The sequence below is a fragment of the Orycteropus afer genome, unplaced genomic scaffold, assembly GCF_000298275.1.
Source record: "Orycteropus afer afer isolate SDZICR_OR568_19922 unplaced genomic scaffold, OryAfe1.0 scaffold00296, whole genome shotgun sequence".
Taxonomy (NCBI): Eukaryota; Metazoa; Chordata; class Mammalia; order Tubulidentata; family Orycteropodidae; genus Orycteropus; species Orycteropus afer.
Genome location: NW_006921883.1, coordinates 2,984,686 through 3,011,381, shown reverse-complemented (window position 1 = coordinate 3,011,381; position 26,696 = coordinate 2,984,686). Strand labels below are relative to the sequence as shown.

General features: G+C 39.5%; 1 protein-coding gene across 1 annotated transcript in view; it reads left to right on the top strand.

Annotated features, from left to right (window-relative positions):
* The window catches only part of ARL15 (ADP ribosylation factor like GTPase 15), a 465,466-nt gene that overhangs the window by 377,406 nt on the left and 61,364 nt on the right, over positions 1–26,696 (top strand). The window lies entirely within an intron of this gene.

Here is a 26,696-nt window from a genome sequence, read left to right as displayed (position 1 = left end):
ATCTAGGATTTTTTGTTGTTGTTGTTATTCTTGTTATTTGCTGTGTGGAAAAATAACTGTCAGGCATGAATACATTTTTCCCATTGTCAGTTGACCCTCCACACCCTCAAATTTACCCAAGCATCCAGAAAACATGCAACCATATTTCAAAGAACTTCTCTCAACAACTCGTTATTGAGAGCTCACTCTGTTGGGCACCATCCTAGACACTGAGACTGCAGATGTTGCCTTCCTGGAATTCTCCACCAGTTATCTTAAAACAAAAGAATGACGTATGGCACCAAAACTAGTTGCTATCAAGTCAATTCCGACTCATGACAATCCCATGTGTGTCACGATAGAATTATGCTCCATGGGATTTTCTTTCTTTCTTTTTTAATTTGTTAATGCATTTGATTGAAATGTAATTTATGTACAGTGAAATACACAAAACTAAAGTGACATGGGTCAATGCTTTTTTTTTTTTTTGCAATGTTCCCTCCCCTCCCCTCCCACCCCTGGTAACCAACAACAAAAATGTTCCCTTCCATATATAAAACTTTCCTTGACTTTTTACAGTAATGAACTAATACTATACTTGTCCTTCTGTAATTGACTTATTTCACTCAGCAGAATGTCCTCCAAGTTCATCCATGTTATGTGGTGTTTTGTAAATTCTACATTATTCTTTAGTGTTGCATAGTATTCCACTGTGTATATGTACCATAGTTTGGTTATCCATTCTTCTGTTAATGGGCACCTAGGTTGTTTCTATCTTTTTGCTATTGTAAATAGTGCTGCATGAACAAGGGTGTGCATATATCTGTTCTTGTCCTGGCTCTCACTTCTTTGGGATATATACCTAGTAATGGGATTGCTGGGTCAAATGGTATTCTAATTCCAACTTTTTAAGGAATCACCATACTGCTTTCCACAGTGGTTTTATCATTTTACAGTCCCACCAGCAGTGTATGAGAGTCTCAATCTCTCCACATCCTCACCAGCATTGGTTATTTTCTGTCTTGTTGAACTTTGCCATTAGTGCTGGGATGAGATGGTATCTCATTGTTGTTTTGATTTGCATCACTCTGATAGCTAATGATCATGAGCATTTCTTCATGTATTTGCTGGCCACCTGAATATCCTCTAAGGTGAAGTGTCTATTCTTGTCTTCTGCCCATTTTTCAATCGGATTGTTAATCTTTTTGTTGTTGAGGTGTTAGAGTCTTATATAAATTTTAGAGATAAGTCACTTGTCAGATATGTGATAATAAGTATGAATTTGTTGCTGTCATTTTGTTAAGTGCTTTTTTGTGGTGATGATTTTTTTGTTCCATATAATTTTCTGTGCTGAGCTTGTTTTGTTTATGAATCATGTTATCACTTCCTTCATTGCTATTGTTTCAGTATTTGCTAAATACTTGTGCTGGTCCTCTTTTTTATTTTGATGTGAAGGTTTATCATTTTTCTTTGGGGTTGCCCTGTGATTTATAATTTTCTTCCCAAGTTTAGAACGGTCCATTCTATCTTGCAGTTGTCTTGAATTCCCAACCATTTAGAAGTTCTGTAACTACACAGTTTTTTCCCCTTTTTTTGGTTTGTAGTTGTCTTCTTTTGTTAATTGATGTCTCTGGTTCCCTGCTTACAATCTTGTAGGCTTATTTACTTTGGATACTTCTATAACTGGGTTGGTTTCTGGGTTTTGTCATTATGTTTGTTAATGGTCGGTTATTGTTTGCTGTTGTTGTTTCTCTATCCAAAGGACTCCTTTTAGCATCTCTTATAAGATTGGTCTGGTTTTAACAAATTCCCTTAATTTTTGCTTATCTAGAAATTTCCTAATTTCACCACCATATTTGAGGGACAGTTTTGCTGGGTATATAATTCTTGGTTGGAAATTTGTCTTTTTCAGGGTTTCATATATACCATCCAATCATGTTCTTGCCTGCATGGTTTCTGCCAAGAAATCCAAGCTTAGTCTTATTGGTTGACCCTTGTAGGTAACTTTTCATTTCTCTGTGCTGCTTTCAGGATTCTTTCTTTGTCTTTGGTTTTGTTGAGTTTGATGATGATATGTCTCAGTGATTTTCTTTTGGGGTCTATCCTGTTTGGAGTTAATTGGAGTTATTGAATGGATATATTCTTGTCTTTCATCATATCACAAAACTCTCTTCCAACAAATCTTGGACAATTTTCTCTTTGGTTTTCTTTGTCTCTTCCTGTTCTGGAATTCTGATTACATGTAGGTTATTCCTTTTGATGGTATCCCATGGGAACCTTAGGCTTTCTTCATTTTGTTTTGATCTTTTTCCTAATTGATTGATCCCTTTCCAAAGAAGTATCAAGGTATTTGCCTTCAGTCTCACTAATTCTGTCTTCCAGTGATTCAATTCTACTCCTTTGCCCTTACAATGTTTTATCTATTTCTGAAAATTTAGTATTAATCTTCTGGATTTCTATCAGTAGATTTTGTATCCTTTGTAATTTTTCATTTATTTTGTCATTTTGTTCTTGTATTGTCTTTTGAAATTGTTCTAGGGTTTTCTCTGTGTTTTCCCCAATTTTGTCAGTGTTTTCCTTGATCAGTCTCTCAATTCATTGAAGATACCTAAACATAATTCTTTTGAATTCATCAGGAAGTTTTACTGCTGTCTTCCTCATGGATGTGTTGTGGGTCTGTATCCTGGTGCCTTGTCTCCTGTTTTATCTTGTTTCTTTGTGTGGACTATGATGCTCTGTTGTCTCCGAGGCATTGTGACATTTTTGTGTTTATATTTAATTGGTGATTGTATGCTAGAGTGAGTTGCCCATGCTTCTTGTTTTGTTTGCATGTTATCTATGTAACATACATAGTACTGTGCTGTGCTCCTCTATTTGCTAGTTGGCAGCACCTATACACTCACCACCTGTCTCCCCTCCCATTGTTAGCTTCCCACATGTCCCTGCCATCCTTGGCAAATGGAGCCCACTCTTAGGTCCCTGGAATCCAGATGAGAGTGCTGTTACTTTAAAATCACAATGGCCGCTGCTTGTAAACATTCAAAATGGCTGCACCCTTGGTCACTTTAAATATTCAAAATGGCCCCTGCTTATAAATAATCAAAATGGCTGGGCCCTCCAGGCAGCCAAAAGTGTATAGCTCAGGTTGTCTCCCTCCCTCTTTGCTATTTCCCTTCCTAGTCATAAGCCACCAACACAGTCGTCCCTGAAGCTCTTGGCAACCTGGGCTGATCTTTAGGTCAATTCTCAGGTCCCAACACCACTGGAAATATTCAGGCTGTTTGTCTCATCAGAGTAGGTGACAATCCACTGCTCCGACCATCTCCATACTCACTGTTTTCATTTAGGTTTTTCCAGTAGTTGATGCTAAATCCACTTCTGTGGAAGCTCAAGGCTCCAGGATTATCTTCTATATCTCTTTCAGTTGGTTTCTCTTTTATTTGTTGAAGAGGATCTCTGTGTCTTGTCTGCTTATTCTGCCAACTTCTCTGCTCCATCAAATTTTCAATGGCTGATTTTTTTGGAAGCAGATCACCATGGCTTTCTTGAGAGGTACTTTTGGGAAGATTCAAAGTTCCAACCTTTTGATTAGTAGCTGTGCTGGTTAAGGTTATATGTCAACTTGGCTGGGCCTGGTTTTGAGTGGCTGCGCAGCTAATGGTAGTTGTTCCCCATGATGAAACTGGCAATCAACTCCATAGTGGAGTCTGCCACAAGCAACTGAGTAGCTGCTTTAGGGATGTGGTTTGCTTCCCATATAGAAGGAGAAGCTTTGGGAATGGTCTACAGCTTTTTGGCACGCTTGGCTCCTGCATGTAGCTGAGTGTTCGTTCAGGAGCCTGCCATGTGATTTGGTGATGTCAGGACTGTGCCATTTTATTTGTCAATCTTGGGCTAGTTAGCCTTAGCAGTCAGTAGCTGCCTGAGTGAAGAGACGTCTCTAGCTCCAGTGGGCTGAGAACAAGAGGCAGAGCTGAAGCCCAAGGTCAAGGAACTTTCATCCAGCCCCTAGAGTCTGGCACTTGGAACTTGGACTTGTAGCCTCCAAAAGTGTAAGAAAATAAACTCCTTATTTCTTTATTGGCTTGTTCAAGCCATCCCATTTTGTGATAGTTTGCTTCTAGAGCAGCACAAAGTAACCAAAAAGAGTAGATGAGTGCATTAACTGTAGGCACCACCCAGGGACTCAATGTGTGGTAGATAAGTCTAAAAAGGAAAGGCTTGCCTTTGTACACTTTAATAGGCAAACAGCTAAATAGGATTCTAGGGATATTTATTTTCTTTTTTGTCAATAATTTAAATTTATTTAAGTCAACAGCTTCTCACTACTTCTATCCCTCACAAGCTTGTGTCTCAACTTCTTGCCCAGCTTCTGGGCAAGAATGGGTATAAAGAAAACGGTTCCTTTAGTAAGTGGGAAATTAATCAAGGAAAGATTGATAGGATGTGGGTATGTTTACCAAGACAAGTAAAATCTAATGGACTCTTATTATTTAATAGATTTTTTAAAAAGTAGTTTAAGTGGTTTGGTTCTCTACTCTGTCACTCTTCTGCACCCACCAAGTGGTAATGGGAATCTTGTAATCTACTCTCCCTTTTATATCCCTGTTCACTCTTTAATTCCAAGTCTTTATTAAAGATATTTTTGAAAAGTGCCACCTCTGAGAAATGGCTGTAGATTCACCCATGTGAGAACTCTATTCTGCACAGTTAGCTTAATTTTTTTAAATCAGATCATAGCAGTCATTGTCCCAGTATGTTTTAACTCTATGATGTTACCAGTTTGAATATTGAGTTTGAGGCAGTAAACCTTCTTAAAGAAAGATGTATACTGTGCTTTATGCATCATCACTGAAAGAATTCTGCTTTGAAGCCCAGTGTGAACACTTAATTTTTATTTGCTATTATAAAAGAGTCTCTTTGAGCTGACAAATATGAAAATATGACTGTGATTTGGGCAGGAGTCCAGAAACATTAGAGAGAATGATGCTTTTATCTTTTAAAAGTCTTTTGACTACTGCATTATTCTATTAATAGACAGAGAAGGGGTAATGACATCCTTCAAGGCCTTCTGTTGCAACTGGTCTTTCTACAAACTGTAGGAAAAAGATGTACGTGTTGAGTAGTAAGAGTTTAATGTACATATATTTAAATCTCTTGTCTTTGAGCTGCTATAAGTTTATTGAAGAGCATTTTGTGGCCATGTTTCTATTTTGTATCAGCTTACATGCTCTCCTTCCTAGAATTTCACTTAAATAATAAAAAGTTATACTTTTGAGTTGATGTGTAATGACATATTATGATTTTCATGAAATGATGGTAAAGAACCCTTTAGCTAAATTAAATGGCAGCTTCCATGGCATCCAGGAAACCTATGTTGGTCTTTACATAGCCTATGGAAGTGTTCATGGCCAAGTGCAGTAAGCATATAAAACTGGCTCTTCTCATTATATTCTGTTATGAGAAATAATTTAAGATTTAATAAAGATTAAATGACAGTCCAGAGGGAATATTTTCATGGGCCACTTAAATACATGTGCTAATAATAGGAAACATTTCTATGAGCATCTATCAAAAAGGTTTAAAGTAAATATCAATAATTACAATATTTATTTAGAACCCCAGGTGAAATCTCAATGATTTTCTTCCATGAAAATTACCAGAGTAAAAGAGAAAAAATTGTAATCTCAGTGCTGCCTGATTGTAAGTGAAAGTTAAGATAGTCTGCACACACAGAGCTCATTTATGTAAACTCTGGAATCTTCACAATCTAAGATTAGCCTTTGTGCATTGCTATTTAAGCCAATTTGAGAATATCGTCTGGAAATCATTGTGAGAATATGCTGTATCAACCATCATCTTCTAAAACATAACTAAGCAACTTAGAAGAAAGCATAGATTCTCATTAAAAGAAACCTTTAAACTTGATGGATATTTGGAAGAGCTTTATAAGTATTCACTCTAATACATTGAGTGGTTTGGTTACCCACTGTTACCCAGTGCCACTCTAACAGAAGATATCACAAATGGGATGGCTTTAACAAATAGGAGTTTATTATCTTAGAGTTGGAGACTTTAAGTCCGAGTTCAAAGTGCCAGGCTCTAGGGGCTGGGTGAAAGCCCCTTAACCTTGGGCTTCATTCAGCTCTGCCTCCTGCTCCCGGCCCACTGAAACTGGAGGCTTTTCTTCACTCAGCTGCTGGCTGCTGAGGCTGACAAACTTAAAGTCAACAAGTGAAAAGCACAGTACTAAGACCGGCAGGGGAGCCTGGTAGCATAGTGGCTAAGACACTTGCCTGCTAACCAGACGGCTGGTGGTTCAAACCCACCAGCCACTCCTCAGAAGGAAGGTTGGGCAATCCTACTTTCATAGTGATACTGCCTCAGAAACCCAAGGAGGGGTCACTATGAGTCGGGGCCAACTTGACGGCACATAACAACAACAACAACAAGACCGGCAGAGCATGACAGACTATTGAACAACGACTTGGCTACATGCAGAGTTCAAGTGTGCCAAAAAGCTAGAGACCATTCCCATGGCTGCTTATTATATACGGGAAGCAGGCCACATCCCTAAAGCAGTTACTCAGCTGCTTGTAATAGATTCCACCACAGAGTTAATTGCCAGTCTCATCATGGGGAGTAAGTACCACCAGCTTCCCAGCCACTTAACCGGGCCCAGCCAAGTTGACACACAACCTTAACTACCACAATTTGAATGTTTTTTCTTTCATGTATTTTTTTTTTATTGTGATTTGAGTAAAAGTTTACAGAGCAAATTCATTTTCCATACAACAGTTCATACATATTTTGTTTCATGACAGTGATTGCAATCCCTATAATGTAACAGCTCTCTTCCCACTACCTCCGTGTGGTTACCTTTCCCTGTGTCCTTCTTTCCTATGCATTTCTGACTTCTGAGCAAATTTCCTGTGCTCCAAATAATGCCCTTTTGATTTCCTATGGTTGATTATTCTAAGGCATGTACCTACCTGGTATAAATATTCACCTTATAGGCCTGTCTGTTTTTTAGCTGGAAGGCACAGGAGTGAGTTCAATTGCAGCCCTGAAAGGTGACTAAGAACCATAGTCTTGGGGGTTTTATCAATCTCTATCAGACCATTGGGAGCTCTGGTAGCATAGTGGCTAAGGCACTTGACTGCTAACCAGAAGGCTGACGGTTCAAACCCACTAGCCACTCCTCGGAAGGAAGATGGGGCAATCTACTTCCGTAGTGATTACTGTCTCGGAAACCCAAGGAGGGGTCGCTATGAGTCAGGTCTGACTCGATGGCACATAATAACACAACAACAAGAACATCAGACAATTAAGCCTGGTCTTTTTTTCATTTTGAGTTTTGTTCCACGTTTTTCTCCTACTTTATCCAGGATCTCCTATTTTGATCCCTTTCTGAATGGTTGGCAGTGGTAACTGAGCACCATTTAGTTCTTCTGGTCTCAAGGTCATGTAGGCTAAAGTTCACATGATCCACTAGTCCCTTAAACTGATTTTTCCCATGTGTCTTTGGTCTGCTTCACTCATGTTTGTTCCAGATGAGGAGAAACCAATTGTTGCATATTAGAAGGCTGCTTGTAAGCTTTTAAGACCCAGTTTCTACTCACCAAAATAGGATGTAGAACAATGTTTTTCTGTACTATGTTATGCCAGTTGAGCTTGATGTCTCCAGTGACCATGGTCCTGAGCCCGTGGGACCCAGTGACTCACAACCTCAGGGTGTTTGCTGTGGCTAAGAAGTTATCATAACTTTGCCCTGAGCTCTATTATATATATGGACATTCTTATAGCACATACAAATATGTATGTAGTAATATCATCTGCCAAATTGCCAAATTATAGTCACCAAATTATATATGGCTATGGGTATATTGAATGTTTTTTTCTTAATCTTTACTGATAAATAGGAAGCTTTCTCCTGGTGGTTAAGCCCTGTGAGGGAATGCTATTAAAACTGTACCTTCCCTATGTATTAGTCTCTTTTCTTTAAAGATTCAATTCATCCTTTTTCTCAGGGAGTAATTGTACCCCTGCCTTCCTCCTGACTTTGGACTGTTCTTGGAGAGCATGAAGCAAAGGTGGGTATGGTGGTGGTTGTGTGCCATCAACTCGCTTCTGACTCCAAATGACGTTATGCAATAGAGTAGTACTGCCCCATTTGGTCACCAAGGCTGTAATCTCTATGGGAGCAGATTGCCACATCTTTATCCCTTAAAGCCACTGGGAGAGTTCAAGCAACCAATCTTTTGGACAAGCAGAGCACTTAAGCATTGCACCACCAAAGCTCCTAGGGTTATAATTGTCTGAAAAGTTTCTAAGGTTTGTCCCAAGAAGAAATGTCAACAGAGTACTACAGAGATATTTGTTCTAAATAGAAGGTGGCCATTTGTCCTTTTTTATAAACTACAGCACTGAGTCTGTGACAGCTAAGGTGTTAACTTTTTGTGTGTATATAACCAGTTATGGTTGGGCTGACTCTGACTCACCGTGACCTCACGTGTGTCAGAGCAGATCTGTGCTCCTCAGGGTTTTCAATGGCTGATTTTCCAGAAGTCCATCACCAGACCTTTCTTACAAGGCACTTGCTCGTGGACCCCCACCTCCAACTCAAGGACTTCTAAGCCCACCTACTCCCATTAAATGTGGAGACTTTTGGTAAATAAGAGAGGAGTTATGAGAAAGGACTTTATTGCCTAGAAGTGGATCAGAAACTTGATTATCTTTTGCCCCAGCTCTTCTACATTTTTCTGTGTAATGTCTTGAGTGCCTTCATCTTCTAAAACCTCACATTTAGCCTCTATTTGCAAATCTTTGTTCCCTGTGGCCTGCTTTGTTGTTGCCAGCCACGTGCTCACATCTCAAAGGCTTCATTAACGTTGCACTGACACTATGTCCAGGGTTACCTATAACCAATATAGCAGTGAATGATAAAGACCACAAACATTGGCTGCATCCTGCTTTCTGTTTCCAAATTTGGCTGTCGCCCAGTACTTTTTGACCAAGGCACAAAGTCTTCCAGAATGTTTATGATTACTGAGCACCGCTTCATTGGCATAAACTTGTTCCTCAACCCAGATGGTGATCTGCTTACGAAGGTTTTTTCTTCCTTGCTTATTTGTCATTTAGAAACCCAGGATTGGGAATAGTAGGTCCATTTTGTAACTGGTCTTTATGCCAGAGGTAAAAGCCATTGGCAAAGCTCTTTGAAGAAGGGGGAGCTGTTGGCAGGGCCAGGGGCTGGTGGGCGTTGTTCAGTTCCGCTCATTTATGTTCCCTGGAGGGAGTTTGTACCCAGAGCATTTTAAGTTTAGTTTTCTATTGCCTCCTCTCACCTTCCCCAAAAGCATATGTTTTCTGCATTCCTGTATCCTGGTTCTCTCTTAACAAGAGTTCCCTTCCTTACAAGATTTAAATTTGTTTGAAAATGTTCAGGGCTGTGTTTTTTCCATTGTAGCAATATGCAGGGCACTGAGGCCACCCCTTTATAGTTTATCCAAGTGAACACAAATGCCAACTTACAAAACTAAATTTTGAGATCCAGCAAACTGTAGGCTGACTTCCAAAAGCCATGAGTTAAGTAAAATAAAGATAAGTGGCAGCCTGAGGACAGTAAGTGATTTAGGATAAGCTCACCTGGGTGGCACAGATGGTGAACATGCTCAGCTGAAAGGTTGCAGGTTTGAGTCCACCCAGAGGTGCCTCAGAAGGAAGGCCTGGCAACCTATGTTCAAATAATCAGCCGTCGACAACCCTGTGGAACAACGTTCTGCCCTGACATGCACGGACTTGCCGTAAGTCAGAATCTCCTCCATGGTAACTGGTTTGGTTTAGGTGTTTTGGGACCCATCAAAACATACTTTTAAATTAAATAGTTACTATGCCAGTTGCTGGGAGCTCTGGTAGCATAGTGCCTAAGGCACTTGACTGCTAATCAGAAGGCTGGCGCTTCAAACCCACCAGCCACTCCTTGGAAGGAAGATGGGGCAATCTTCTACCGTAGTGATACTGCCTCGGAAACCCAAGGGGAGGGGTCACTATGAGGCAGGTCTGACTTGACAGCACGTAACACCAACAACATGCCAGTTGCTAAAGGGAATACAGAAGATGTATAAGACACAAGCCCAACCCTCTAGCCCTGAAACTTATTTAGAAGACCGCTATTTAATGATAACAATAATAATAGACCTACCTGTTGGAGTTGAAAAAAATAGAGAGCTTGTGGGCCAAATTTAGAAGAAAGGAAATGTCTGATCCCTAGTATTCTTATTTTGTTTGGTTTTCACTGGGATTTTGTGCTATTGAAGAAATTGCAGTGTACTCTGTAGGAAAAAAAAAGAGCTCTGGTGGCACAGTGGTTAAAGCATTCGGCTGCTGACTGAAAGGGTGGCAGTTGGAACCCACCAGCTACTCCATGGGAGAAAGGTGAGACAGTCTGCTGCCGTAAAGATTTACAACCTTGGAAACCTTATGGGGCAGTTCTACTCAGTCCTTTACGGTCAATGGAAGTCAGAATCAATTCGATGGCATTGGGCTCTGGAAATTTATGTAACAAAATATATATCACTTTTGAAATTATTCCTGTGGTAAATGGTAGAAGAAACTAAATATTCTAAGGGTGAGGGAGAAAGGACAGGCCCTACTGTTAGCTATTGATAGGTGGAACGACGTGGGCATGACTTCCCAATGCCAAAACTATTCTCAAAGCAAAAATATAAAAACATAAGCAGACTCCCCAGAGACATCAAGCACGTTCTCTTCTGTGATGGAATTAAGTTGTTTATTCCTTCATGAAATCTTAAATTCCTTGTTTCAACAGAATAAAGTGACAATAAGTTGACTCCAAACAGTAACACTTGTGTGCTGTGTGCACCTTTGGGTTAGTGGTGGGCTGGCCCACTGCATTCCATCTTTGGGGTCGCACCCTTCACATGATAATGGTGTGAATGGCACCCTGCAGTGCACACTGTCCAGCCCCTGGGGCAAGAAGCAGCAGCCCTTAGTTGTAGGAAAGATTAAATTGAGGAGATTTTTCCCCCTAAATACTTTACCCTAATATATGTCTGTTTATTAAGTTTCTCCCACTTTGTAAGCCAAATAAGCTTGGGACTATCCATTTATGTTCACAAGGATTTGAATTGAGATTATGTAAGATTTATGACAGCATTTGTAGCAGGTGATAACCTTTCCCTTACTCAATTGTTAGAAACGTCATCATTTATCCTCACAGAATTCTTTTTAGTTAGAAATAAGTAAAAATATGGAGAGTGAGTCTAGTACCCAGAATTTCCCCAAAAATCTACTTGTTAAATTTCTGTTTCAAAAAGATTGCATGAACCAAAGTGACACAAATACAGTTTACTCCTTTGAATTGAGTTACATCTTTTCTACAAGGAAACCATTTGAATGTTAAAAAAAAGTTTCCAGAAGTGTGTTATTGCTGTTAGCTTCTTTAAGTGGATTCTGACACGTGGTGAGCCCATGTGTACAGAGTAGAGCTGCTCCATAGGGTTTTCAAGGTCGTGACTTCCTGGAAGCAGTTTAACCAGGCCCGTTTTCCAAGGTGCCTCTGAGTGGGATCAAACTGCCAACTTGCACCTATTAGTCAAGAGTTAGGATTCTGGATAATTTAAAGAAAACTGTTTCTTCCTTAGTTCCCTTATTCATAGAAATGTCTTCTATAGTCAGCATGTGTATTAGGTGATCTACAAAAATATTCTGCTAAAGGATTGAGCTCGGAAGGAAGGTTGGGCAATCCTACTTCCGTAGTGATACTGCCTCGGAAACCCAAGGAGGGGTCGCTATGAGTTGGGGCCGACTCGACGGCACATAACAACAACAACAACAACAAAGGATTGAGCAACTGAGAATGTGTCCTTTCCTGACTTAGAATTTTGAAATGATTCCTGATTACAAAGGCAGTACCTTCTGCCTCCTTTCTAAAAAATGTATCTCTTGCTTTGAAAGGAAATATCTATTTTTATGGAGTATTCTTCAGGATCACTGAAATTTACATCTGATGGGGAAAGGTTTTCCCAAGTGATGGTAAATTTCAAATCTCTCAAGTGAGTCTTTTCTTCTCAGGCCCCTTGGAAATACCAAACCCAAGCAGTCTGGAAGACAGCTTGCAGCTGACCAAGCAATATTGGCAGGTTCTTTGTAACAGAAGAAGCCATAGGCTTCTTGGTTAAGATGGAAGTCTCTAGATAACACTACAGGTTTAAGAGATACAATAAAAGATATCTCTTTTGGTGGTAGTATTTTAAAGTTTTGTTTTTGTTTTTTGTAACCAATACAGTATACACTGGGTGAGAAGAGGCATCCTATGTGGGTATGTGATTTTTAGAAAATTTATTATCAAAATAATTACTATATTATTAAAAATTTACTTTGAGCAACGCAATAATCTGCCATTATCATGCCATGTTCTCCAGTTTTGTTTTTTTTTTAATTACATTAAGCTTTAGTCAGAAACTACCTGTGAAATGATTAGGCTCCCATAGATGTTTAATATAAAAACGTTACCAGTTGCCATCAAGTTGATCCCAGTTCATGTCAGAGGAGAACTGTGCTCCATAGGGTTTTTAGGGAATGATTTTTCAGAAGTAGGTAACTAGGCCTTTCTTTCTCGGGACCTCTGGGTCAACTTGAACCTGCAACCTTTCAGTTAGCAGCCAAGCACATTAACTTTTTACACAACCCAGAGACTCAGATATAGGTCATGGTAAACACATCAACCCATCCTAAGGGGAATACTGTGTGGTTTAGAATTACAAAAGGTGTGCAGCAGAGTTAGAACCTTTCACCTTACTTATTCAACCTGTTTGCTGAACAAATAATCTAAAAAGCTGGACTTTATGAAGAAGTATGCAACATTAAGATTGGAGGAAGACTCATTATAATCTGCATTATAGAGATGACAACGTTGCTTGCCAAAGGTGAAAATGCCTTGAAGCACTTACTGATAAAAATCAAACATCCTTCAATATGAATTATACTTCAACATAAAGAAAATGAAAATTCTTACAACTGGACCAATAAACATAATGATAAATGATGAAGAAATTGAAGTTGTCAAAGATTTCATTTTATTATTATTATTATTATTACTGGATCAAGAAGCAGGGCCCATGGAAACAGCAGTCAAGAAATACAATGATATATTGCCTTGGACAAATCTGCTACAAAATACCTCTTTTAAGTGTTTAAAAATGACACCTTGAGAACTAAGTTGTACCTGATTCAAACCATGGTGTTTTAGTTCTCCTATATGCATGTGAAAGAGTGCTGATGGCACCGTAGTTTAAAGCATCGGGATGCTAAGCAAAAAGTCAGCAGTTTGAACCCACCAGCTGCTCCTCAGGAGAAAGATGAGACAGCTTCCATAAAGATTTATAACCTTGCAAACCCTACGGGGCAGTTCTACTCTGTCTCATAGGATTGCTATGAGTTGAAATCAACTTGATGGCGGCGTGTTTGGTTTTTTGTTCCTATGTATGCAAAAGATGCACAATGGAAAAGGAAGACCAAGAAGAATTGATGCATCCAAATTAATGAAGCATATTAAGTATACCATGGACTGCCAGAAGAGTGACCAGATCTGTCTTGGAGGAAGTATAGCCAGAATGCTCCTTAGAAGGTAGGGTGACAAGAGTTTTGTCTTACTTACTTTGGACATGTTATCATATGGGATCAATCACTAGAGGAAACCATCATGCTTGATAAATAGAGGGTCAATGAAAAAGAATGGAGACCTTCAGTGAAATGTTTTGACCCAGTGGCTACAACAGTGGGCACAAGCATGACAGTGATTGCAAGGATGGTCCAAGTCTGGGCACATTTTGTTCTGTTATATGAAGGTTGCTGTGCGTTGGAGCTAACTTGACAGCACCTAAAAACAACAACATCCAAAGTAAAGGTTGGAAAGCAACAAGGGGCCCACACTAAAACTGTCACTCTACGGTTTTCCTTTTCTGTGGAAGAGTGCATGCTCTGTTGTCCTTTATTTCCCATTTCCGTTTGCCACATTTTACCTTACAAGGGTCACTCTGAGAAGCCAGACCAGCACATCCATCAGCTGGTGATGGGTTTGCTCCATCCACTTATGGTAGTCCAGGGCTTCCATCTCAACTGCCATGGCCAAGTTCCTAAATGCCACCATCCATAAAATAAGCTTTTTCACAGTGCTGTCAGATAAGACAAAATTTAAGAAAGAGAAATTAATCTTACACAATGGTCAAAAAGCCATTTTCTAAATTAACTTAGCTATTGCAGACTCTGTGTGAATTGGTAAATATGGTGGCACAGTGCCTAAGGCATTTGACTGCTAGCCAGAAGGTTGGTGGTTCAAACCCAGCAGGGGTTGCTAAGAGTCGGAATCGACTCAATGGCAGGGGGTTTGGTTTATTTTTTGGGGATGCACAATTATGATTTGCTAGCAAACATGCGTAGTGGGAAAACTATAGTATTAGAGTTTTATAGTTTTAAGTGTGCCCATTTTTCATACTGATTTTTGAGTAGCTCCAAGGGCCCTAAAAATAATTCTGACTTCTGTTTGAGCCATAAAAGAAGTCTACATTTGGCTGTATTTTCTTGAGTGACTACAACTATTAATATTTTACGTAACTCTTAAGTTTTTAGGGCAAGGCATGTAGCTTTAACATACTCCCATTGAAGGAAAAATAATATTTACCCTCACTTCCTCCCTCTATCCCTCTTCCCTTCTATCTAACCCATCTGAATGCTTTTATGTATTCTTTTTTTTTTTTTTTTTTTGAACTTTTTTCCCCTATCTGGAATGCTTATCTAAACAAAAAGCTAGATGGCTCTGATTAGTGAGACTAAAGGAATTATTTCCTTTTAACTGCATATAACCTTTAAAGATTATCTTTCTGTGGTTCTCATTTTTTTCTGTTTATAGAAAAGAAGAATGAAATTTTGGAAACAAAAATTGAGGTTTTTACTAAAGTATAAATATGTGGGCCCAATACAAACTGGAAAATTCATTAGCCCTAAAGCAGGCGTCATAGCTACCATGGGTGTTTGCATGACACAGTTTTTACAGTGAAGATTATTTCATTCTGAATGTGAAGTAGGCATTGATAAAAGCATTTGAGTTTTATGTGGCGGACACCTAAAGGTGAGAGAAGAGATAGTACAGAAGCCTTGTTTGAACTGTCCTGAGCATTATATGATATTCTTCTTGAACCAATCATCCAGACAGCCACTTCCTGGAATAACAATGGCCTTGCAATATTATTTTTTCAAGTTTAGCCCATAAATATATCTATATATTTACAGAGAGGAAGAGCAAGAGCAGAAGACTATGCATGATATCAGTGATGATTTCTAGAATTTGGGTAACCGGTTCTACTTGCTTCTAAAGTCTTCAGAGTTGAGTCTCAGTTTACACTTCACTGCAGCCTACTTTCTCCTTTAGGAGCTCTGGTGGTGCAGTGGTTAAAGCATTCAGCTGCTAACCAAAAGGTCAGAGGTTTGAACCCACCAGCCACTCCATGGGAAAAAGATGAGGCAGTCTGCTTCTGTGAAAATTTACAGCCTTGGATTTACAGCCTATGAGTTGGAACTGATTCAACGGTAGGGGTTTTATAAGGAGCACTCATCAGAGCATTTCCTCTTTCATGACTTGAAGCCTTTTACTGGACTTTAATTCTTTACTGAGGGATCCTTTATGGAAAGACTATGGGCAAAACAGTGATTATTGATCTACCAAAATGATTCTTTTTAGTTTGTGATTGAAATAAATAAATGAATGAATCCAAGTCTTAATCCTAATATACTGTCTTCATTTAATATCTAAACTACTTAAGAAACTACAAATCACTCCCTACTGCCTGTACCTTTTCAGGCATTCAGGGTTCTCTATTCAAATATTAATTATAACCAAGGTCCATGTCAAATTCTGCCTCCTCCATAAAGTCTCTACTAACTTTAGTTACCACCTGTCTGCGCTGACAGTGAGAGTGGAGGACAGTGGTATTAGTTGTTTATGCACTGCCTACGACATGCCAAGCACTGAGTTAAGTGTAAAAGTTAAGTATAAAACACAGTACTCCTTCTCCTTAAAGACTATGTACTGTTCTTGTCACCATTTTTATATAAATGAGAAAACTGAGGCTCAGAGGAGTTGACACACACTCAAGGTTAAATAGTTAGGGAAGAGCAAGGCCAGAATTTGGCCCGGACTGTCTGGTCCAGAGACCACTGCACTATGAACCATCCATATGTTGTCACAGCCCTTGTTTAAATCATGGATATTGGCCTCTTGATAATGTTCAGTTTTCACTTCACTGTACTTTTTCCTACATCCTCTATTTGTCGTGTACTTTAATCTTTTCTGTGTTGAGTTACTACTAGTAAACTCGTTGCAAGTTAGGAGACTAAAGAATAAACAGAGGAAGAGAGATTGGAAGGATTTTTGTTTGGTCGGTTGGTTTTGTTTTGTTTTTAAAGATTATGGCTAAACCAAAAGAGTCAAAAGAGAACCTACAGATTGGGACAATATTCGGCAACAACATATCTGACAAGGGACTTATCTCTAGAATTTATAGAACACTCCCACACCTCAATAACAAAAAGAGAAACAATCCAATTAAAAAATGGGCAGAAGACATGAGTAGACACTTCACCAAGGAGGATATTCAAGCGGCCAACAAACATATGAAGAAATGCTCATGATCATTAGCTATTAGAGAGATGCAAATCAAAACAACAATGAGATACCATCTTGCTCCAGCACTAGTATCAAAGTTCAACAAGACAGAAAATAACAAATGCTGGCGAGATTGTGGAGAGATTGGGACTCTGATACACTGCTGGTGGGACTGTAAAATGGTACAACCATTGTGGAAAGCAGTATGGCGATTCCTTCAAAAGTTGGAAATACAAATACCATTTGACCCAGCCATCCCATTACTAGGTATATACCCTAAAGAAGTGAGAGCCATAACAAGAACAGATATATGCACGCCGATGTTCATCACAGCACTATTTACAATAGCCAAAACTTGGAAACAACCTAGATGTCCCACAACTGAGGAATGGATAACCAAACTTTGGTACATTCACACAATGGAATACTATGCAACGCTAAAGAATAATGTAGAATCTGCAAAACACCGCATAACGTGGATGAACTTGGAGGACATTATGCTGAGCGAAATAAGTCAGTCACTAAAGGACAAATATTGTATTAGTCCGTTATTGTAAAAGTTAAGGAAAGGTTTATATATCGGAGGACATTTTTTTTGTTGGTTACCAGGGGTGGTAGGGGAGGGGAGGGAATGCTGTTAGATAGATAGAGATAAATATTGATTTGGGTGAAGAGAAGGGCAATGTACCAAATGTGAGTGACCAATATGGCAGCATTGAGGATGAGAAAGACATAGAGAGTTACATGGGCAGTACAGACAACAAATATGAACCCCTTTGCATATACAGTACTGAGTTGTCAGTGAAAGCAAACATGGGTATAGGGACGGATAGATGGGTGAACAAGCTAAACAATTAGGTATGTCTAAATGGAGAGTGTATCCAAGATCATATATAGGGTTGGCAGACAATGGGCCTATAAGTTCATGTGAATGATCAGAATTCCCAGGTGTATAGTAGAGCTGACAAGAGGCAAGGTTATGGTCATTGCTTGGTCACAGCCAGCTACCCAAAGGGACCGAGTAGTTGATCCTGCGGGCTTGGGACCATGGTCGCAGGGGACATCAAGCTCAATTGGCATAACATACTATACAAAACATTGTTCCACCTACTACTTTGGCGAGTAGCGACTGGGACCTTAAAAGCTAGGAAGCTGCCATCTAGATGCAACAACGGGTCTCTCCTCGTCAAGAAGAAAGAAGAAAACCAAAATTAATGGAAACAATCAGTCCTAGCGACTGGTACACCATCCGATCTGCAACCTATACAACTATGAGACCAGAAGAACTAGATGGTGCCCAGCTACCACTGCCATCCACTTGGAAGGGATGTAGGAGATCCTGAATAAAGAGGGAGAACAATGTGGTACAAAACTCAAAATCATTTGGAGGCAAAAAAAAGGTGGGGACCAGGTTTGCTGGTCCAATAGAGCCTGGTGTAACCACTGAGACTATGGCCCCTAGCTGCCCTTCAGGTCTGGAATTGAACCCACAACTGTGGTTTCCAGCCAAACAAAGTACAGGCGTGTGAGTTAAACATTTACCTCAAGTAGACACATGCCCTGGAGAGAACAATCATGGGAGAAAGAAGGGCTGCTTATGCACAGGGAGATAGCTCAGGGTGCAGAAGAGTATGAAGGGATGGACACTGGGAGGAGGTAACTATGGGGAGGAAGTGGGAGGGGAGCTGCTGCATTGTAAATTTTGGTCAATGACATGAGACAAAGTATATGTGAACTGCTGTATGAAAAGTGAATTTACTCTGTAAATCTTCACCCAAATCCTAATAATAATAAAAAAAAAGATTATGGCTAAAGGTGTGACTAAATAGTTCATCAAATGAGATAATTATCTTCAAGCACAATGTATCTGGTTCTGTTGAATTTTGTGGGTTTTATTTTCTGACCTGTGGAAAGCTAGTTACATAGCTTCATACCTAATAGTATCTTCTAATGAACTGACGTAGAAGGAACGAGTGTCTTAGAAGAGGAAGGGACGACTTCTCATGAAACTAGAAGCTCCATGTTGGCAGAAGATTTTCTATAAGATGGGCTGTTTGTTTCACCTGAATTGTTATATTGGTATGTCTGCGACCCCTGGAGGAGGAAGAGGGCTGGTTATTGTCTATTTGCTATCATAACTGTTCCCTTATCTTCTTCTACAAACTTCATATCCCAGACTTCTTTTCTAATGTGCTTCTGATTTGGTTTGGACTCACAGGATGTTAGAGTGTAATAAGGACAAAGGAAAAGTAAAATATATTCTTTCTTTTCTGTGCTTTGGGTGCAGCCATTGTGGAGAGAAGGTATTTCATGTGGTAGCTGAATCTCCTCCATGGGTCCAGCTTCCCGCTTGATAGCCCTTCCTTTCATAGCCCCAGATCCAACTGGGAAGTCCTTGCCATGGTTCTAGATCCCACTGGATTATTCTCTTTTGTGATTTAGTACAACCACCTGGTATTTCAAATACCAGCAGGGTCATCCATAGTGGACAGGTTTCAGCAGAGCTTCTAGACTAAGACAAACTAGGAAAAAAGTCCTGGTGATCTACTTTAAACATCAACCAATGAAAAACCTATGGATCACAACAGAACATTATCCAATATAGTGCTGGAAGATGAGCCTCCTAGGTTGGAAGGCACTCAAAAAGTAAGCCACAACAATGGACTAAAGCATACCAGTGATCATGAAGATGGGCCTTGACTGGGCAGGGTTGTATTCGGTTTTACATGGTCGCCATGAGTCAGAGCCAACTCAAGGGCAACTAACAACGCCAAGGGAATAAAGACCTCATGGGCACCTAAAAAATAGCAATGCAAATAGTTATGTATCCAAGAGATACAAGAGCAGTGACACAAATAGACATATGCAGCAATGTTCATTGCAGTGTTATTCTCAATAGCTAAAAGATGGAAACAACCTAAGTGCCCATTAATAGATAAATGGATAAACAAACTATAAGAATCGATAAACAAACTGTAATACATTCTTACAATGGAATACTATGCAATGATTAAGAATAATGAAGAGTCACAATACATCTTACAAGATGGATGAATCTGGAGGACATTACACTGAGTGAAATAAGTCAGTCACAAAAGGCAAATATTATATGGTCCCATTATTATAAAACATTAGGAATAGATATGCACATAGAAATGTTCTTCTGATGGTTATCAGAAGAAGGGAAAAGGACTCGCTTTCTAGATTGTAGACACTTGTTAATTTTAATGATGGGAAAGACAATAGCACATAAAGGTGAAGTGCGCACAACATGACCAGAGTAAATGAAGACACTGAGAAGTACACCAGAAGAAAAAAGGACAACTTAAGTAAATGCTGTAACATTCAATTTTGAAACAATAATAATTACAACCAAAAAATATGTATGTGAGTACATAGGTAGAAGTGCATGCATATATAGGAAGAAATATATAGAAAGACATATGGGAGTGCATTGCATGTAGGTATAGGTACAGTCAACAGAGATGAACCCTTTTGCACATACAGTACTGTGTTTTCATTGAAGGCAAACATGGTTATATGGGTGGACAGGCTGAACTATTAGGTAAGTCTATGAAACGGAGAGTGTACCTAAGACTGTGTATAGGGGTGGCAGACAATGGTCCTTTAAGTGTATTTGTATGATCTGTAAGAATTCCCAGGTGTATAGTAGAGCTGACAAGGGACAAGGTTGTAGTCAGTTCTTGGTCATAGCTAGCTACCCAGAGGGACTGAGTAGTTGAACCTGTGGGCTCAGGACCATAGTCACAGGGGACATCAAGCTCAATTGGCATAACATACTACACCTCCTACTTTGGCAAGTAGCAACTGGGATCGTAAAAGCTTGCAAGCAGCCGTCTAGATTCAACAATGGGTCTCTCCTCATCCAGAGCAAAGAAGAATAAAGAAAACCAAAGATTCATGGAAACAATTAGTCCTAGTGACTGGTACACAATGCAATCTGCAGCCTAGATGACTATGAGACCAGAAGAACTAGGTGATGCCTGGCTACCATTGTCAGCCACTCAGAGGGGGATCTATGTAGGAGATCCTGGATAGAGAGGAAGAACAATGTGGAACAAACCTCAGAATCATTTGGGAAAGAAAAAATAATAAAGGGACCAGGTTTGCTAGTCTGATAGAGCCTGGTAGAACCACTGAGACTATGGCCCCTAGCTGCCCTTCAGGTCTGGAACTGAACCCACACCTGTGGCTTCCAGCCAAACAAAAGACAGGCATATGAGTTGAACATTTACCTAAGGTAGATACACTCCTTGAAAAGAACAATCATGGGAGAAAGAAGGGCTGTTTATGCACAGGAAGACAGTTCAGAGAGCATGAGTGCATGGAGGGATGGACATAGGGAAGAGGTAACTATGGGGAGGACATGGGAGGGGAACAGCTGCATTGTGGTAAATTGTAGTCAATGTCATGAGATAAAGGGTATGCGAACTACTGTATGGAAAATGAATTTGCTCTATAAATTTTTACCCAAATTAAATAAATAAATAAACTCACTGCCGTTGAGTTGAATCCAACTCGTAGCGACCCCTTCCAGGGTTGCCGAGGTGGTATCACTATGGAAGTAGATTGCCCAACCTTCCTTCCAAGGAGTGGCTTGTGGGTTTGAACCTCCAGCCCTCTGGTTAGCAGTCAAATGCTTTAGGCACTACACTACCAGAGCTCCTAGGTGTATATGTAAATACATGTTTGTGTGTGCTACATATATATTCATAACTATAATAAAGCACATAGGGAACACAGTTACAGAGACCTCCTAGACATATCCAAACAACTAGTGGAATTGGTTTACTAGGTTGAAGGACCATATCTCATGGGATAAATTAGTTAATGGGCATAATATAGTTCATTAAGTTAATGTTCTCCACACCATTTTGGTGATTAGAACCTGAGGTCTTAAAAGCTTGCGATCGACCGCCGAAGATACAACTATTGGTCTATACTTGTCTGGAGTAAAAGAGAATGAAGAAAGACTCAAGGAAGCAACTAGTCCAGAAACAGGACTAAAGCCCACACAAATGACGGCTTCTTCTAACCTGAGACCAGAAGAACTGATGGTGCCAGCTACCAATACTGAACATTCTTACCAGGAACACAATAGAAAGTCCTGGATAGAATGGAAGAAAAATGTAGAACAAAATTTAATTTCATTAAGAAAAAGAAAAAACTTGCTGGCCTGACAGAGACTGGAGGGACCCCTGAGACTCTCATCCTAAGATACCCTTTTAACCTAAGTCTACAACCACTCCTGGAAGTCACCTTTCAGCCAAACAATAGATTGGGTTACAAAATAAACAATATCCCACATAAGTAATGGTCCTTTAAGCAATTAACTTTATGAGACCAAACAGTTGACATTTCCCCAAAAGCAAAGATGAGAAGGCAGGGAGGGGAAGGGAAGCTAGATCAATGGAAACAGAACATACAGAAAGAAAATAATGAGAATGCCAACACATTGTGAAAATTGTAACCAATGTCACAGAAGAATTTGTATAAAAATTGTTAAATGGGAACCTAATTCACTGTATAAGTGTTCACTTAAAACACAATAAAATATTGAAAATAGAAAGAAAGAAACAACAATCATAAAACTCTATTCCTCCAAAGGTTATCCTCACCTGGCAAAACACAAAAAGTAATAGCTAAAAAAATAAATAAATAAAATAGAGTTTCTAGACAGTACCAAAAATATAAAGGAAACATTAGTTCACAACTGGTATATCAGTCTTCTGCATGGAAGGCAGAAATTCTACCACTAAATCACTAACAATGCTTCTTACTGGCAATAGGAGACGTCTGTGAAAATGCAGACACTTCCAGGTACTTTTCGAGGGATTTGAATTCTTTATTATGCCTAATGTCACTTGATACTTTGTAACTTAACAGTTTCTGTATTTGAATGTATTGCTTGCCTCCTCCTTCAATTTAAAATCAACACTGATTTGAGTATTTTGGGCACAAATTACAGTAAAACCTACAAAAAATCCAGAATTTGTGTAAGACAGAAACCTGTTAGAGAAGGAAAACTCAAATATTTTCCACTAAAAGAAGCAATAAAAAAGCGGTGAGATTGCACCCTGTCAAAGGTGGAAACTTCGATGTAGACTGAATTTTTTGGTAAGAAAACAAGGCAGTCTCACTGAATTCCGGCTCTCACAGGTTTCACTGTACATTAAATTTGGTAAAAATTGAAGGCAGGAAAGGAAGCCATACAAAGGAAAAAGAGGACATACATCCTTTTTGGGAGGGAGCTGCACCCTTGTACTCAACCCACGAGGTGATGTCATTAGCCAAAGACAACTTGGTTACTGTCCAGGTTGGGGGTGGAGGGGCAGAGTAAATACAGCGATCAGTCTCTGGGAATGGGTAAAAAGACAAGCAGCATGGAGTTAGCCATTAGGAGAAAGAAAATTAGACTAAATGTTAGGAATCTAGGTTCATGCCCTGAACCTTCTTAGCTGACCTTAGCTTTTGTCATTTCACCCATCAGGGTCTTGGTCTTCTTATCTGTAAAATGAGGGATGATTTGTAAGTCCCCTTCTGGCTCTAAGAATATCTTTTCCATATCAGTTCTTTGGAATAAATCTTATTTTCAATTCATCTCAGCAGTTTTAAAATGCTGTTTAGAATAATTAAAGTAACACTAAGAAAGACTTGAAAAGTAATCAACAAAATTGTGACTATCTCCCATAATGTCGCTTGTGTGACAATCTGCTAAAAAAATTTTAAGCTAATAAAAGACAAATACCAAATGAATGCTTTTTAAGAAAGCAGCGAAGGAGACATAATGGCAACTTTCCAAACCCTGCTAAAGCTTTCAGTCTGCTCCTCCCAGCTGTTACTTCTCAAGGTGCTCATGGGCCTGAGGAAATCTGACACAATGTCAGACAAATACCTTTCTCCCTACAATTTTATTACCTTCTTTTCCTGAAAGTCATAAGCTAACACCAGGACAAGAACTCATAGTTATATATCTCTCACGTTCTGCTTTCTAATTGAAAATTGTCATCTATATGTCATCTATTTTCAAGTAAGAGCATAAGCGTTAAAGATGGGTGGATGGAAATGGGGAACCCAGGGAGGAATGGGGAGAGTGCTTTTACTTGGAGGGGTCACAACTAATGTCACAAAACAAAATGTGTTTAAATTGTTGAATGGGCAACTAATGTGTTCTGTAAATTTTCACCCAAACCACAATAAAAAGTTCAAAAAGAAAAAAAAAAAAAAAAAGCTTAAGTTTTAGTTGAAAGTCTTTTTAATTTTACTGTGTTTACCTTATCTGGAAAAATAACCACTTTTTGATTTTTTTTTTAAAAAAACTGAAGTTTAGGAAGTATTTTGGATATTAAAAGGTTTTTACTTTGACATGTTCCAAAATATACCAGAAATGAAAGAATGGCTTAAACTAGGTTATATTAAATGAGTTGCTTCTGAGTAAATCATCCATACTTGAAAAAACTTAGTTCATTTGACAACTTTCAGGCTATATAATGCATCTCTAGCCCTCAAAGACCATTTTTCCCATTAGCTTTTTACCAAAGGGGGGGGGGAAATAAAAATAATAATAAAAATAGCCTGCCTTCAGAAGCAGCTGCATCCTATTTTATGCAGATGTGAACCTTTATGGTCTTCAAATCAGACCAGAAATACAAACTTGTGTTTCAAGTCGGGAGACGTGAGGACTTTTCTTAAGGTATGAGGGGTGGTTGGTTGTTGGTTTTGAGATGTATAAATTTGTGACCCTTGCTGTTGGCAGCTGGTGAAGACCAGAACTTGAATGAAAAGAGAAAGCACTCTGCAAAGCACGTTTGATTCTAAGTTGGAAATAGTCTCTTTAAAAAGACCTTGTTACTGTGTGCCCGTAATTACACATGCACCTCCAAAGGCTGCTGTTTTCATCAAGCATCAAAATAATAACAAGCTTAATTTAAGGCCCTTGCATTTTTTTTTCATAACTTTCTTGGACATGCTTTATATACACTAAGCTTTCAATAAATGTCAGTCAGCAACATTTATTGAGAGCTGCTGTATCTGAAAGGAAAGCGAAAAGAAAGCAAAGTGAAAGTTCTCAAGAGAATGGACAGTTTTCAGGTTGTTTTGCCCTAGTATTTCTGGTTCACGGTCTCCATGGCTCAATTGTCAGCTAAAATTAAAAAAAAAAAAAAAAAAAAGGCGGCTGTCCTTTTCCTTTAGAGTTGGTGCCCACAAAACTGATTGATAGGGGAGCTATGGTAGCGTAGTGCCTAAAGCACTTGACTGCTAACCAGAAGGCTGGCAGTTCAAACCCACCAGCCATTCCTCAGAAGAAAGATTGGGCAATCTACTTCTGTAGTGATACTGCCTGGGAAACCCAAGGAGGGGTCGCTATGAGTCGGGTCTGACTCAACGGCACGTAACAACAACAACAATAGGACTAAGCCAATGCAGTATTTCGTCAATATTCATCACTAGGTATGTACCAGGTGTTGAAATATTGAAGCCCATTGGCCCACTCTGGTGAGTCCTCACTGTTTATCTGCTTTGATTCCGTCCCCAGGACCTCCTGGGCTGCCCACCATCTCACAACCAAAGGAGATCAATCCTAGCTCAGCAGGAGCTTCTAGAACCCTGTTCCAATACTACTACGAGTGTCCATTCTGATTGGTTAAGGTCTATGCAATTAGAAAATGAACAAGCTAATTGCTGTCAAATTGATTCTGACTCATAGTGACCCTGTAGGACAGAATAGAATTGCCCCCATAGAGTTTCCAAGGCTATAATCATTATGGAAACAGATTGTCACATCTTTCTCCTGTGGAGTGGCTGATGGGTTTGAACTGCCAACCTTTTGGTTGGGAGCTGTGAACTTACACACTGTGCCACCAGGGCTCCTTGTCCATTATTACCAGTTCTTAAATATCCTAAATATTAAAAAATAATAATAATTAATTAAATACTCCTCTTGTGCTGGCATTATCTACACAGGAAGTTAATAACCTTCAAGTGGATTCCTCAGAGTTGTTGCTTGTTTTTATTTTATTTTATTTTTTTATTGTGATTTGGGTGAAAATTTACAGTGCAAATGTGCTTCCCATATAGCAGTTCACATACACTTTGTCTCATGACATTGACCACAATTTAGCACAATGCAACATCTCCCCTCCCACTTCTTCCCCATAGTTACCTCTTCCCTGTGTCCGTCTCTCCATGCACTCCTACCCCCTGAGCTCTCTCCCTGTGCCTGAGCAGCCCTTTTTTCTCTCATGCTTATTCACTCCAAGGAGTGTATCTACCTTAGGTAAATGGTCAGCTGATATGCCTGTCTATTATGTGGCTGGAAGCCACAGGTGTGGGTTCAATTCCAGACCTGAAGGGCAGCTAGGGGCCATTGTCTCAGTGGTTCCACCAGGCTCCCTCGGGCCAGCAAACCTGTTCCCTGCTTTTTTTTTTTTTTCCCCACATGATTTTGAGTTTTGTTCCACATTGTTCTCCCTGTCTTTCCAAGATCTCCTACAAAGATCCTCTTCCAAGTGGTTGACGGTAGTAGCCGAGCACCATGTATTTCTTCTGGTCTCATAGTCATATAGGCTGCAGATCAGATGGTGTACCAGTCACTAGGACTGATTGTTTCCATGAATTTTTTGTTGTCTTCATTCTTCTTGGCTCTGGACGAGGACAGACCCATCGTTGCATTCAGATGGCAGCTTGCAAGCTTTATTATTATTATTAATATTATTATTTGTGCATTTTCTTTATGTTTTATTGATTTATATTGTGATTTGGGTGCAAGTTTACAGAGCAAAGTTTTGTTTTGTTTTGTTTTGTTTTTAAATTGTGATTTGGGTGAAGATTTACAGAGCAAATTTACTTTCCATATAGCGGTTCACATATACTTTGTCTCATGACATTGACCACAGTTTACCACAATGCAACAGCTCCCCTCCCACTTCCTCCCATAGTTTCCTCTTCCCAGTGTCCATTTCTCCATGCACTCCTGCCCCCTGAGCTGTCTCCCTGCGCATAAGCAGCCCTT